Source organism: Suricata suricatta, chromosome 1 (assembly GCF_006229205.1).
Source record: "Suricata suricatta isolate VVHF042 chromosome 1, meerkat_22Aug2017_6uvM2_HiC, whole genome shotgun sequence".
In the NCBI taxonomy this organism is placed as follows: domain Eukaryota; kingdom Metazoa; phylum Chordata; class Mammalia; order Carnivora; family Herpestidae; genus Suricata; species Suricata suricatta.
This window is the reverse complement of record NC_043700.1, coordinates 156,296,928-156,312,575: the sequence shown is the minus strand read 5'-3', so window position 1 is coordinate 156,312,575 and position 15,648 is coordinate 156,296,928. Positions and strand designations below refer to the sequence as shown.

General features: G+C 36.8%; 1 protein-coding gene across 1 annotated transcript in view; it reads left to right on the top strand.

Annotated features, from left to right (window-relative positions):
• GABRB1 (gamma-aminobutyric acid type A receptor beta1 subunit) overlaps positions 1–15,648 on the top strand; it is a 373,510-nt gene that overhangs the window by 263,362 nt on the left and 94,500 nt on the right. The gene's annotated exons all lie outside the window — the stretch shown is intronic.

The following is a 15,648-nucleotide window of genomic DNA, read 5'->3' as shown; positions in this document are numbered from 1 at the left end:
GCTACCACTAGAATGTGGAATGAACATGAACATTCATGAGTTATTCCTTAATTAATATTCTAATTTTAAAACACAATGCATAAATAAGTTGGTTGAAGAAAGTTAATACATGAAAGTATTGATGGTGACTTTTGGTTTAAATGCCAGTGACAACCAAAATTAAACCACAGAAATGAAATATGAACCCAACTATATATTAATCACTAAGGATGTTTTATAAATAAAGCTGAACTTTAGCTAAGCAAGTAAACCTTAGATTTTAGAACTGATATGGAAAGAGAAGGATGAATTGCTCATTCATATGGGTTGACTTTTAGCCTTGACCTCTCTTCCATTGATTCTACTGATTTGCTGCCTTTGCTTCTGTTCTGGCATTAAAGTATGACAACCTCTTGAAATTACAATACCTTCCAGTTTACACCATTCATTTAAAGAAGCAATGAATTTTGACAAGTACTTGAATTGTTCCTGTGTTATAAATTGCAAGTCTTGAATTTTATCACAAAATGCATATTTTATAATTCATATCAAGCTTTTCTGTTATCATAGGTTTATACTCTTTTTTAAGCAGGGGGTTTCTTTGTTAATATTTAGAAAATATGTGAATTTTAGGTCCATTTATAATGTCATATAATGACCCAAACAAAAACTATAAATGAGGTAGAAATTAAACATAACTTTTGTGGGACAGGGATGGGGGGAAGCCAGAGCATCCTAATAGTTCAAAGTTATCATAAAATATGATATGGGGCAATAGGTGGTCACCCAAGCATATTATAATTATTGAGGCAGTTCAGTAAAATACAACCAGTTGTATGGACAGATGGAAGGCAAAGTACCTAGGACCCTAAAATCAGCTAATATATACAAATGCAGAAAGATGATAACCATCATCAAAGCAATCCAATAACAGTTCACAGAAATCTAGTCCCTAAAGATATTTACCTAAAGCAAAGCAAAAGCTCAAGCTTGGAGAATTTGCACAACGAGGAGTCTAAGAAGGCAGGAACTTGGGAGAAAGGGGGGTGGGGATCAAACTGTCATCTACTCACCAAACAACACCTCTATAACATAAGTATTTCTAATATTTGAGAGTATGTATCTGAGGTTCAGAAAAGTAAAATAATTAACCCAGAACCACAGGCAAGGATAGTGATAGAGGATTCAAACCACGGTAATTTATTTTCTTTCCTTCGCAGAATCCTCCAATCAATAGGTGAGCAAGAAAGCAAAGAACATCAATCATTAGGGGTGTAACACCTAATAAAAAAATTAAAGAGAAAAAGGGTGACACAGTCGGTAGAGTGCCCAACTCTTGATTTTGGCTCAGGTCATGATCCTAGGGTTGTGGGATAGAGCCCTGCTTTGGCTCCACGTTGAACATGAAACTCACAATTGTCTCTTTCCTTCCACCCCTCTCCCCCTCTAATGTTCACATACACACGCACACACACACACACACACACACACACACACACACACTTTATCTCTAGAAAAAAAAATTTTAAGTTAAAAAAAAGTGTAACACCAGTTAGAATCACTCTCAGCTGGGTTAAGATTGCTGGTCAACCAAAGACTGGTCTGTATTTCCTAAAATTATCCCTGAAAAGGTTAGAATAAATCTTAGAAGCTGAAGCAAAATTTTGCATTTAGATCAAAGGTCAAATGATAGTAACTGTGGAGAGAGAGTGTAGTCTGTGGATGTAGGAAACTGAGTAGTCCTTGATCCACTGATGTTAACCTCAAAAAAAATCAAAAGACTCAAATGACAACATTGCTTAGCTTAATATTTTACCTGAAACATGTCTCTCTTTCACAAGAGATTAGCCAATGTAAAAAGATTTTAAATCTTAAGAGTAAAAAGTCCAAGTAACTAAGTAACATATGCCAATAATATGGAGTTTGAATGAGGTTTGCTTGTTCTTGCCTAAGTTCATAATTGATGTGTTGCTAAGTGTCAATAAATACTGAATCTGTCATACATCTATTTTTTAACTCTTCATAAAGAGACATGTGTTGTATTTTTTTGCTGAAAGAAGCTCTCCCTGAACTGACAATTTATGAAGACTGTAACTGAGCTTTAAAGTGATTATAAGAAGCTCTAGTATTAGTTAGGAGATAAGAATGATACAGTAGAGATTCTGCCAAGGTAAGATTGCACCAATCACACTTTTGTGACCAATAGAATAGAAACTTTACCTACCTCACAAAATTTACTGGCTTATGTTCTCTCCCATCACAATCTCAAGGATAGGGAAATGTTTTCCTTGGTTAGGCCCTTTGAGACAAATTAAAGATGTTTTGCTTTACTTTAATGTCATCTAGTCAAGTAAAATTGGAAAGGCCATAAAGCCTTGTTAAATTGAAAATTTACTTGAACTTGGAGCACATTAATAGTTTCTTGGCCCTGGGATGCTATAAAACGAGTTAATGGCACATAGAAAATTCAATCAAGGAGTTTAGTATTAAGAGCATTTGGAATTTGAAATCAATAAAGCTATCGTGTGAAGGCTTGATAGCCACAAGCTTCATGGAGATGCAGAAAGGGCTTGGATAACAGTCATGGAGGATTCGGGTGTCTTTTTCCATTCCCAGAAGCAACAATGGAGGAAAATCTCCAACCTAATCTTGCCCTCTGATATCAGCAGATAGTGTCGTCTCTCACTATACCCCAAAAAGTAGAAGTCATTTCAGCCTGAAATCTCTGAATGGTCTGATCATTATGTCTTCATCATTCTAACTGAGCCCCCTGTACTTCAAAGGAAGAGATGCTTCTATTCCTCCAACAGGCTGACCTGACCCCAGTGTCCAGGGATTCCATCACTTTTTCCTCTAATTGATTTTTTCAAGTTCACACACACCTTTACCCCAATCGTCTAGATCCTCAATCTCACCCAGTCTGCTACCTCTCTTCATAGCCTAAAAACTAGCTGAAAACTCTTCTTATCATAAACATCTCTACTCTATGCTCACAGAGTCTCTTTAAGCTTTTCCTAATCTCTCTGCTTTCTTTTTCTACAAACTGCTTGACTTATATTTCTTGTCTATTTTCTTAACTTCTTAACCTACTATAATTTGGCTACCCAACTCCCATATCCACTAACAATATCTTCAGAAACATTACAATTTCTTTACATACTATATTCCAATGATCCCCAAATTTATAACTCCAACTCAGATCTCTTGAAAATCCCAGACTGATACATAGCAAGCTCTTCACATATCTATTTTGGTGTTGCAAAGAAATCTTAAATTTAATTTTCTCAAATCTTAACTATCAATTTTTCTCTCCCAAATGAGTTTCCTTTCTAGTCTACTTAATCTCACTATCCACCCACCATCCTAGGATTAATTGTTGACATCTCCCTCACACTCCTCCTATTCAATCTATTTTCAAGTACCATCCATTCTACTTGCAAGGTATTTATCAAGCTCTTCCACTTCCCTTCAGCTCTACTGCCATCCAACCACCATTACTTCTTACCTAAATCATTGTAGCCATGTTTCTACTGGTCTTCTTGCTTTCACTCTGACTCTCTCCAGCCCATTCTATATCCAGTAGCCAGTGATCTTTGCACAATATAAAACAAACCATATTACTTCTATGCTTTAAAAATATTCTTGGGCACCTGAGTGGCTCAGTTGGTTAAGCGTTTGACTTCGGCTCAGGTCATGATCTCACAGATTGTGAGTTTATGCTCTGCATTGGGCTCTGTGCTGACAGCTCAGAGCCTGGAGCCTGCTTCGGTTTCTGTGTCTCCCTTTCTCTCTCTCTCTCTCTCAAAAATAAACATTAAAAAAATAATATAATAAAATAAATTAAAATATTCAAAGCTTTCTCATTGCACCAAAAAGACTCTCCACACTTCTTAATTTAACCTTCAAGCTCTGTGTGACTTGCCTTCCCTATCAGCATCTGTCCCTTGTTTACCACATTAACTCCAACACTGCAGATTCTTTGTGTCCTGCAGACTAAGCTTTCTTCTATCTCATTATCTTCACCATCTTGTTCCTTTTGGCTGAAAATGCTATTGTCCATCATGGTGATTTCCTTTTCTCATCTTATAGTTCCCACTTAAGATGCCACCTCCAATTAGAGGCTTTCCTAAAAATACAGTCTAAATTAGGAAACCCTGCTTATTCCCTTTCAAAATTTGGTTAGTTTTCCAAATGGTACTTAGTATTGTAGTCTTTGTTTCCATGTTTATTATTTCCCCGCTCTGTGGATTATAAACTCCATGAAGGAAAGGAGTATTGTTTTGTCCACAACACAGTGATTAAACGTAGGCTCTTACCTGACGGTAAGTATCTGTGGAGTGTGTGTATGGTAAGTATTTTGGGTCCAAACTTTTCATGTCTTTTGAATTTTAGAAGATAAGTCTAGCTCTAATTTTCTAAGATAAAATTTAAGGCAGGGATTTTTTTATGTGCAATAAAATATTCTTTCATTGTACAATTTTATGTTCATGCCTTAAAACTAACTCAAAAATTTAAGATTGTAAATGTGTCAACGAAGAGCCAGTTAGGAAGAAACATTTTAATTACTTGAGGAATTTTGATAGGCTGCTAAATGTGATGAATTACTATCAATTGTGGGGGTGGAGGGGTAACTTGGGTCATTAACTGTCTATGTCCCTCTTACTTAAACCACAATAAATTTATCAAGCAAAGGTAACATTTAATGATACTGGGTTATTTTTATACTTGTTTCTTTTTAAAAAATGATTTGGAAATTTTAACTTAGGCATTGTCTTAATCTATTCAATTAGTGAACTATCAATCTATCTCTTAGTCTAGGAATATGTCATCATGTTGATTTAAATATCTTGGTATTTAATACCATATACAGAGAATGTCAAGCCATAGTCATGTCGGATTATTTCCAAAATAAAATTGTTTCCTTGTTCAAAAAATAGCAAGTGATTAGAAAAATGTGTTTACCTAATAAAGTGGCCCAAATCAGCTACAGAAAATTCCTTGAGAAAATGTGGTTTGCAGAAGTGAAATGCAAGCTTTTTTTAACACCTATAAATAAAATCAAAATAAGTGTAATATCCAGACATGACACAGAAGCAGTTCTACAAAAGTCTGTCCTGGTAAAACCACATGTATCCAGTTCTTAATGCCATATTAAGATAATTTCCTTCAGAAGAGGAAACCAAGATACCTGGGAAAAAAATTTTAAGGAGGCATAACAGATATTCTCAGTGTTTTCCAGTGTTTTAGTCAGGATTCTCTAGAGAAACATAGCCAGTTATATATATATATATATATATATATATAGAGAGAGAGAGAGAGAGAGAGAGAGAGAGAGAGAGAGAGTATAAGGAATTGGCTCATACACTATATATACTATATACACATGCAATTATGAAAGCTGTTAAACCCAACATCTGTAGGGGGAGTCAGCAGACTGAAGAGTTGATGGCATAGTTCTAGCCCAAGGGCCAGTAAGCCAGTGTTCCAATTTGAGTCTTAAAACAACAAAAAACTGATTATCCTCATTCAAAGATAGGCAGAAGGAACCCTTTCTTACTCTGGGGAAGGTCAGTCTCTGTTTTCTTTGGGCCTTCAATGGATTGGGTGAGACCCGCCCACATTAGAGACTGCAATCTACTTTACTCAGTCTGCCAATTAAAATGCTATTCTCATCCAAAAACACCCTCATAGGAGCATGCAGAACAATGTTTGACCAACTCAAGTTGACACAAAACTATCACAGCCAGAGTGCTAGATTTGAACTCCTTCAATTCAGTTTAGTTTAACTAGCATTCCTTAAGCGGTGACCGCATGTGGCTCTGTGTGTAAAGTAAATGCTGGTGATACAGAAGCAACCAAGCACACAGACAGGCAGAAGTTATAGGAAGGGTGATATAGAATTTAAGAGAAATATTTCCAATGAGCAAAGGTGCCCATTCATGAAATAAGTCTTTGCTAAAGAAAGACTTCCCATCCCACAGAGAGTTTTCAATTAATTGGAAATGGCCACCTACCAGTATTAATGTAAAAGATGTTCCTCTTTGAGAGGTCAGTTAATTATATAAAGTTAAAGATGTCTTTAAGTCCTAAAATCTAGGACTCTGAGAGTGTATTTAATTTAGTTACATCACCAGTAAATTACTTTATGTGCTTTCCTAAAATATTGGTTCTAAAGCAATTCTGATATATAAAGGATATCAGAATATAGAAAAAATGTTATGAATACACGAACACATACTCACAAGAAAAATATGAAATATAGGATAATTACAAGCAAAGCCTTTGAATCATTCTTACTTTATTGCTGCCTGCCAAATCATTAATTCTGATCTGAAATAATTTAAAAATAGCATCTACAACATGCTGCACACTTTCTATTCATGGATGCTAAACACCAAAAATAACAGAAGTAAATTGAACTTCATGAATGATTCATGGCTTCCCTTGCTTTATGTCCCCATTGTCAAGGAAATTAGCAGCATTGGATATCTCCTTAGATAAATTTGATTTTGCCATATTCAGTAGACTACTTAATGAAAATGAATATTTCACATTTATGTTCATAGAAATGTTAATGAATTTTAGTGCCTGTAGCTTTTCTGATGAGCAGAGGGGTGGGTATAGGGAAGAAGGAAATATTTATGAATTAATTTATTCCTTTTTCCAGGCTGCTTCTTGGAAACTGTGAAAAAGGACTCTTTGTGAAAAGTCTCTGATCCTTTACAGTTATAAAATAAAGCCAGTGGAGAAACGGAGTTCTTTTCATGAAAATTAGTTTTGCAATCAACTTGACTACAAAGTTAGCCTTATGTGTTCACTTCAATCCTTTAAACAGTTTATTTTCATACTTGGATAAGTGACTATGGAGATTGATGAGAATATATCTGATTTACAGATTTAGATTCCTAGGAAATTCCTCTTTCCTTGGTGTTCTGATGGATGACCATTTTGCTATTACCTTCCAAAAACGGAGTCAAAATAAAGCTTATTACTTTGCCTAAGTGGTTTAGGTATTAACCACTCAAAGACATATTTAATAATGTAACTTTGATCTAGAACTTGACATCCTTGCTAAACTGAGGGCTTTGGTTGACTTGGATCCAAACTTAATAATAATGATAGCTAATATTTCTTGATTCTGTACTATGGGCCACACAATGAAGATTTCCCATTGAATCTTCACCAAAACCCTACTATTCTATCCCATTTTGTAGAGGAGGAAATCAAAGCATCATGACAGTAATTTGCCTCAAGTCACAAAATGATAGTGGTCTAAATGGGACTTGAACTCAAGAAATCTGACTTGAAAGTCTTGGCCCTTTTGTGTAGCCTCTTAAGAAAACTCTTCTCTCTAGCCTCCCCACTGGGTGTGAGTGGGTGGTTTTTAGGTGTGCAATATCTTAATGCAAAGTAGGCACCTGAGAACAAAGCAGGTTTTTTATTTATTTATTTATTTTATTTTTGAGAGACAGAGAGAGACAGTACAAGCAGGGAAGGGTCAGAGAGAGGGAGGGAGATACAGAATCCGAAGCAGGCTCTAGGCTCTGAGCTAGCTGTCAGCTCTAGGCTCTGAGCTAGCTGTCAGCACAGAGCCTGACGTGGGGCTCGAACCCACGAACCGTGAGATCATGAGCCGAAGCCAGATGCTCAACTGACTGAGCCACCCAGGCTCCCCCAAAGGAGGTTTTAATTGGTCTTCCTCTTTACTGAATCCATCTCAGTTGGGTTCCTATTTGAGTGTTTATTTTCTGACATTCTTGCCAACTAAACTGAATATTGATATAATTTAAAGAATAGCCATTGTTTTACCAGGTCACTTCTATAATTGCAACAGATCCCACAATGGTCAGAAATCCTTTCTATTCATTTTCATATTGTGTTAGGTCTGACTGACTGTGGTGGCGCTACAGTTTCAAAATCCATTCATTAGTTATCATTCTGATACATTAGCATCTGTAGTCTTGGAAATGGACATATTCTCTCGAGAGGTCTGTGAACCACATCCATCTCGGAACCATGTGACAATATGTATAATTCAGTTTTTATTTAGGTATCCGTTTCCACATTTAAATTGCTTCATTCTTATCTTTAAGATCAAAGATTTCAAGAAGGAGCTTTGGGGGATGCCAGGGGGGCTCAGTCGGTTTTAGGGTCCAGCTTTGGCCTGGCTCATGATCTCGCGGTTTGTGGGTTTGAGCCCTGGTTCAGGCACTGTGCTGTGCTGACAGCTCGGAGCCTGAATCCTGCTTCAGATTGTGTGTGTGTGTGTGTGTGTGTGTGTGTGTGTGTGTGTGTGCGCGCGCGCCTCTCCCCCACTCGCACTCTGTCTCTCTCTCTTTCAAAAATAAACATTAAGAAATAATTTTTAAGGGAGCTTTTTGAAGTATTGAAACCATGACCCCACCCTGGACAATAACATCAGAATTTGTGGAAGGTGGGCCCTTGCACAAACATTTTTTTTAGCTCCCCAGTGATTTCAATATGCAGCCAAGTTTGACAGGCACTGATTTCAGGCTGTCCTGCTCCGAATCTCTGCTCCTCTCTTTCTAATAGTCCCAGTTCCCTAAATGGGAAGCAGAATGAAAACAGAACTGAGAGAAGGAAGTATAGCAAAGAAGAGAAAATAAATAGCATGATGTTCAAAGAAAGAAATCATTGAAATGATCAAAGGAGAAAATTTAAGCTATTCTTTTCCTTATCCCCTCTGGCAGAAGACTTTTTTTTTTCTTTAAAAGTGCATGTCTTGAAATAAATAGGTAGACCAATGGACCCTGCTTTTCATTGGAATTAAGTGCTTGAGCCAGACATTCAAATCCGTGTAATAACAAGTCAAGTTGTTACAAGATGCTACTCTATCTTTAAAGCCCCAATATACATACCACATATTAATATGAATGTAATCAATGATACATTAATTTGTATAATAATTCTGTGGTGAAAGGAGTTATCTACTTGGAAAAGAGAGGTATGCACATTGGCTGCTTTAGTGACATTTTCTTTCATTTAAAAAAAAAAAGCTCGTCAAAATGTACATTTGAATTGAACACACAGCAACAGGCTTTAACGGGAATAGTTTATCAAACTGAAATCAGGTAGAGTTTGTTTCAATCACAAAGAAAATAATACAATAATAATTTCTATATTCATCTTCATTCCCCTCAACCTGTCCCATACACACTGAACTCATTTGTGGAAAAGGGCAGATTTGTCACAGAGCTCCCCTAGGTGACTGCATTGACTTCAAATAGATTGTATTCCCAGTACTTAGATGACATAGACCTGCAATTTGGACAAAGAAAATTCCGCTGCATAGAGCCCAAGCCTTTCTGCCCTTACCTTAGAAACCGCCAGAGTGGAAGCCCTTCACCTGTCCGAGGCTCCCTGTGGGGCTTGTCAAATGTTCATGCACTTATAGAGATCTTGTTAGAATGCATTTCGGTTTCATGAGTTGGGCTGGGGCCCAAAAATCTGCATTTTTCACATGCTACCTGGTGATACATATGCTATTGGTTCATGGACCACACTGAGTTCTAAGAATCTGACGTAAAAAAAAATAATAATAATAATAACAAAACAAAACAAAAACAAAACCCTGTCTCACCTGTGTTCTTCATTCTACATCACTAGCCTGTTTGCTTCCTATCGAGATTTAAATAATTAGCTAAAAGCCTTTGCCACACTGGTTGCTCAGCACTTGATTCAAGAGAGTTTTGAGTTTTAAATTAACTGAGGCAGAAAAGTCATTTTCAGGTGACCTGAGTAACTTCCAAACAATGAAACCAGAACAGCTTAGATTTTGTAAAGTACCCCAGGTAGGTAACATTTTGGTCTCCATTTTCTATGTGAAAGATTCCCAGATATGGTATGTCATTAGTACTTTTAAACCCACATTGAAAATAATACTCAGGTGAATATTTTGTATGCAGAAAAGATTTAACTTTAATTTAAAAAAATGAAAAATATTCCAATGGTTTTATACTTGACTCCATGTCCACTAACTAGAGAATTTTAGCAGAAGGGTCATACAGTTACGCACCTCAGCTATTCTGGGACTTAATGAGTCATTCTGAAAAGCCTACGTTTGCCAGACTTTATTTTAATATTTTGATGTGGATCTTTCTCAATAGAGATTTCTAAAGATTATGTATTCTTTTTTCATGATTCGTGGTCATAACTATGAGTATTTCTCATCAGGTGCTGAGGCTCTAGCTTCACCGGAAGCAAAGGCAGATATAAGGGGTTTGCACTCTGATCCTTATGGTGATTGTAAGACCCACATTTTTCATGAGTGTCTTCATGTGAGGAGTGATGAAGGCCCCTTTCTAAGAGTGTCAATAAAGAGAAATGTCTCCTCTAGTCAATTAGGCATATTTTTACAACTCAAGACAAAGGTGTTTTCCTGACAGCATTCTCATTTTACATAACCTAGTCTCTTCCTTAGGGATCAGTAATAATTCTATCATGAGTCATTAGTTTCAAGGTCTCAGCTATCGTCCAGATCCTCAGAGTCTACCTCCTCATCGCCTTCCTCCATTCCAACTGCCATGGTGATGGGTTCTTAAGTTACCTACATTCACTCGGTCTCCAGTTATTGGAGACTTTCCAGTTGTTATAAGGAATTTCTACCTTTAATACCCTATTCTCACTGTTGCTGTCATATTTTATCTCTTCCTCTTTGAATTTAAACAGACTATGTATGCCAAAACTATACCTTGTTCTTTTAGAGAAAAGATATTTTACACAATTGTCATCTGATCCTTTTGGAAATAATAGGAAATATCTCCAAGAAATAAAAATTAGTACTCTCCCTACTGTCCTTCTAATTCTTTGCATCAAGACTTCAGGCTAGTAGAATAATCAAAGGGCCATGCCTGATTTTGCTAACTTTTCAGGTTTCTGACCAGTATGTACAGTTATAATAAAATGAAATTTTCAACCTAGGGTGCATGAAGTTTAAGAAGAAATATCCTTCTGCTACTGTAATACCAAGTCACAGTTACTTCTCCTAAAGTTTTACTTTGAAGAGAATTTCATGCATTATCAATATTCAAACTTTCTATGTTTTATCCCATTTGGGACTGAATAATAATAATAATAATAATAATTGAATGATGATAATATGACTGTAAGTGCTATGACATAAGTAGCAAAAGCTACTGATGAGATAAGATGTCTCAGATACTATGTTTACTTACCAAAGTGTAGATCAGAGAAAAGCAATCCACCTGGGTCAAGGCAAGCTCTCCTGGGTCAAGGTGAACTGTATGTTGAATATATATGGAGGTATGAATGCATGTAGGGGTGTAAATATGATAAAAATGGCACAGGATACCAGCTCTAAGTCTTATACATCAGCCCAACAGTATTCACATAAGAAGCCTCTTATTTGCAGTAAGTCCTTTCTTAGACAGTCAAGGTCTATGTTAAAATGGAGGAATTATTGCTGTAGCAAAAGAGATCAAAAACTTAATGTCTGGCATGTAGAAGAAAATCTACATGTATATTGGACTCACAAAGAATAAGAGCAGGAGCATGTGGGTGACAAAAAGCTAAACAAACAGAGAAAGGAGGAGAATTAACATTGAGGACATTGAGGACAAAAGATATTTTGCTTATGCTGGACTGCATTTCACTGGGCACAGAAGGAAGATTTTGGGAGTTGTGGAGGGCTGGAAGATAGAATACAGAGAGTATAAATCCTTAAGGGACCTCATTAAGACAAAGTTAAAGCGCCTGGTACAGTGTTTAAAGTAAAGTAAGTGGTAATCACAACCATCACCAATGGACGGGGCAATCAGAAGTTTGCTCCCCCAGAATCATGAAGTTCCAACTTTCACATCAGTTGTGAGTGCTCCTTTTCCTTTGTCACGTCTGTCATCACTCTGAATGTTGCCACTGTTTCTGCAATGTCATCATCCTCCCCTCTTCATTTCTAACCATTTTCTCCCATCTCTCTTAGCTTTTACCTAAAAAGCTGATCTTTCTGTACATCACCAACCAATCAAAGCCCTTTTCTCCTCCACTCTTGAGCTGACTGATGACAGAGTGCCAGGAGCAAGTACCTGTCTCACTCTTCTTGGCTCCCTTTGTCTATTTCTGGGTTCCCAGAGGTTTCTGATTCTTTTATCATATACAAGTGATTATTGTGCACATCTCATTCCCAACACTGTCAGTACTTCCAGGATGACAAGATGACTATATCAGAGTCCCCCAAAGGCTGCATTCTTAAGGTAGCATTTGTATAGATTCACAAATGCCATTCTAAAGAGGTTTAGATTATTATAAATTAGAGCATTGATTGACAACTAGAGAAATATTCTGTTGATATTTTAATATAGCATTCAAGTCCAATTCATATATATATCTATGATATACATATCAAATATATATATATATATAAACATACATACACAGACACACACATATATACATTTGGTGAGGATCACAGGCCAGTGACTCAATTCCTTTTATATTAACTTGGGATCACTTGAAAAGATTCTGGGGACATCTCTCTCCATATCTTTGGTTGCTTAAATGCTGCTACTGGTTGTATCATATTCTTATGTATCTCGCTGTCAAACAGACTCTGTTCAATATTCTTTTGTGTGTTCTGTGAAGCACCAAGCAAATGATTGCTCAGCCTACTTCATAGGCAAGAAAGTGATATGACAAAGAATTTGGCACACGGTTTCTTTCCCTAATTCTCAGGAAGAAAATCTCCATTTGTTGCATTTGAACAACTGTGGCCCCTGCACAATTGTAGATGAAGCCTCCATTTCTTTCAGGAAGGAAAATGGGTTGCCCATCCATTAGCACACTTTTTTAAAAGTATCTATCACATTGTGGATTTATCAGTCCAATCCTACCTAAGAGTCTGGAGAACCAAGTAGAGTATTTTAAAATCTTGGTTAATTAATTTAGACATGCATAACTTTATTCATTCACTCATACTCTGTCTATAGTTCTCATGAGGTATCATAAACTGTTCAAAGCAAAACCCCTAGCTAGCTATACCTTCCAATCTGTTACAGGGAATTCAAAAATAAAACAAAGTCACATACAAAATAGAATGCAGGAGAATGATATGCTGTGACAAATGTGTTGAAGAAGAGAAAAACTGGGTAGAGGAATGGAGAAGTATGTCTGTGTGAGAGAGAGTAGGAGAGAGAGAGAAGAAGAGAGAGTAGGTGTAGAGTGTATGGAACACTGTTTTGGATCAGAAAGTTAGGAAGAGCCAGTAATTTTAACACTAGTCAAGGAAACACAAGCCAGTGTACATCTACATTTCATAGCCATTAAACAGAGTACTGGAGTGTTAACAGATCTATTCAATACTATAAAGACACTCAGCAATTCTGAACTGCTGATTTGCATCTCCTTCCCTTGCTCTAGTTCACAGCCTTATCTTGCCTCAGTGAAATGAATAAAAAGGATTTGCTTTAAATAAATGGTATGTGTGAAATCCTAACCATGTTTATTCAATAACTTAAGGATAGTATCACTGCCAAGGAGTCTGTAGAATTAGAAGGTATCTCAGTGGCTTGAGAAACTTGTTTAATGTGTCCCTGACCAATTACCACAAAATAAGATGTGATTACAACAGTGACCTTATCAGTAGAAAGCAGTTTTACACGTCCGTCCAGTGTGGTCTGACCTATGGCTCAAGCAGTTGGGAGAACTGTCTGTACTGGAGCAACAAAGTTTTCCACTGTTGTCCATGGGGTTTCAGCCCTGCAACATGATGTTTTTCTCAGCCACTGCCCTTTATGCCGACAGGGCCCACTGGGCTAGGTTTCATGGAGGTGTGTGCACATAATCACATGTTTACCCTCAAAGGTAGTAGAAATGCTGCAGTGCTCTGGAAATTACTTTTATTGATTCCCTATCATCCCCATTATTATTTTGCATTTGACCAAGAATGAATGTAAGACCAGAAAATAATAACACACACATACATGTGCATATACAAATACATATCCAATACATATATGAAATATTTTCATGCAATTTCATTTGAGTTCCACAATAACCTATAGGAAAAGTAAAATAGTTATCAAGACTCTCATCAGGCTGCTACATAATACGCCAAGCCTGAGAGAAGTTAAAGGAAGATTACAAATCCACAATGTGAAAAAGTGGCAGAGCCCAAACTAATAAGCTAAGGGAAACTTTGCCCTATTGAACAAGGTTCTTCTAAGAGAACAAAATGAGACACTTTGGAAAACGTCATTTGACTTTCTTAGGTCTCAAAGGTATTTCTGAATGCTGAAAAGCAAGTTTGCCAAATAAAATTGAAATGGCTTAAAACAATCTTATGGTTTCCCCCAAAGTGCTAATTATAACTCTGTATATAAATGCATTTAGTTAAAACTTAGGTCATAAATTTAACATTTGTGATTCTGTTGCCAATCAAAAGTCTGTCAAGAAAACAGAAGTCACTCAGAAGATTCAAGATATTAGAGGTTTTAATATAGAGAGATAAAAGCATATCCAGAGATTTGAAATTCTGCCCATGCCTCTGGCAGCAATTGCCTCCAGAAAATAATGGCCTCTCTTCCTCCATCATCCAGCTCTGGTGGCAATGCCTCTCTTTAAACTCTAATCTGGGGCAAGAGATTCTGGCAAAACTATATCCAGCTCCTTTTCAATGATATTTGGGGTGGTGATTCCAAGTTGACAGCAAGCAACCTAACATAGGCATGACAAAGTGATCTCAGAATTCCATGTTATTATCTGTAAGTTTTCTAAAGCACACCCTAGAATTCTATATCCAAACTGGCACAGTAAAGGAGCAAGCCACATAACCAGGGAGATACCTCATCATTAATTTCCTTCTGTGTATCCAACAAATATTTCATGCAATTTTTTATGTGCAGAAACAAAACAGACATGGTTCCATCCCTTCTGGTGCCTACCTCTTGATAAGGCTTTGTCCTCAAATCCATTGAATTTGGATTTGGGGGAGAATTTTTATGTTGTTGGGTCACTCACAAACTTGAAGAGCATTAAGAGTCTAAGATTGCTTAAGCCATCCTATGACCAACTTTGCAAAATCATCCAGTTTAGTCATAAAAGCAATCCAAAATACCCACTGAGTCATCAAATGTTATTTCTTGATTCATGGCCATGCTCTCAGAAATTATCACAGTAATCCACGAAATTTGTATAGCACTTTGTCCTTATTGAAAGATATTCTCTAGCATTCTTGTTTGACCCTCAAAAAACAGATATGGGCAGATAATTTTCTTTTTCTTTTTTTTAATATTTATTTAATTTTGAGAGAGAGACAGAGCCTGAGTGGGGGAGGAACAGAGAGAGAGGGAAACACAGAATCCAAAGCAGGGCCCCACATACTGTGAGCTGTCAGCAAACAGCCCAACATGAGGCCTGAACCCACAAACTGTGAGATCATGACCTGAGCTGAAGTCGGATGCTCAACCAACTGAGCCACCCAGGTGCCCTGATAATTTTCTTTTTAATTAATGAAAAATCAAGGACACAGATAAAGGCAATAAATTGGTTATTAACTAATGATCAATATAAGACTTGAAATTAGGTCTTAACTCTCAACTTAGGTCTCTTCTACAGTATCCCACTGTCTCTTTTGTACTAAAGGAACTGGAATCAGCACTGGTTGTATGTGATATTATAGAATTAAGAAGGCCTTGG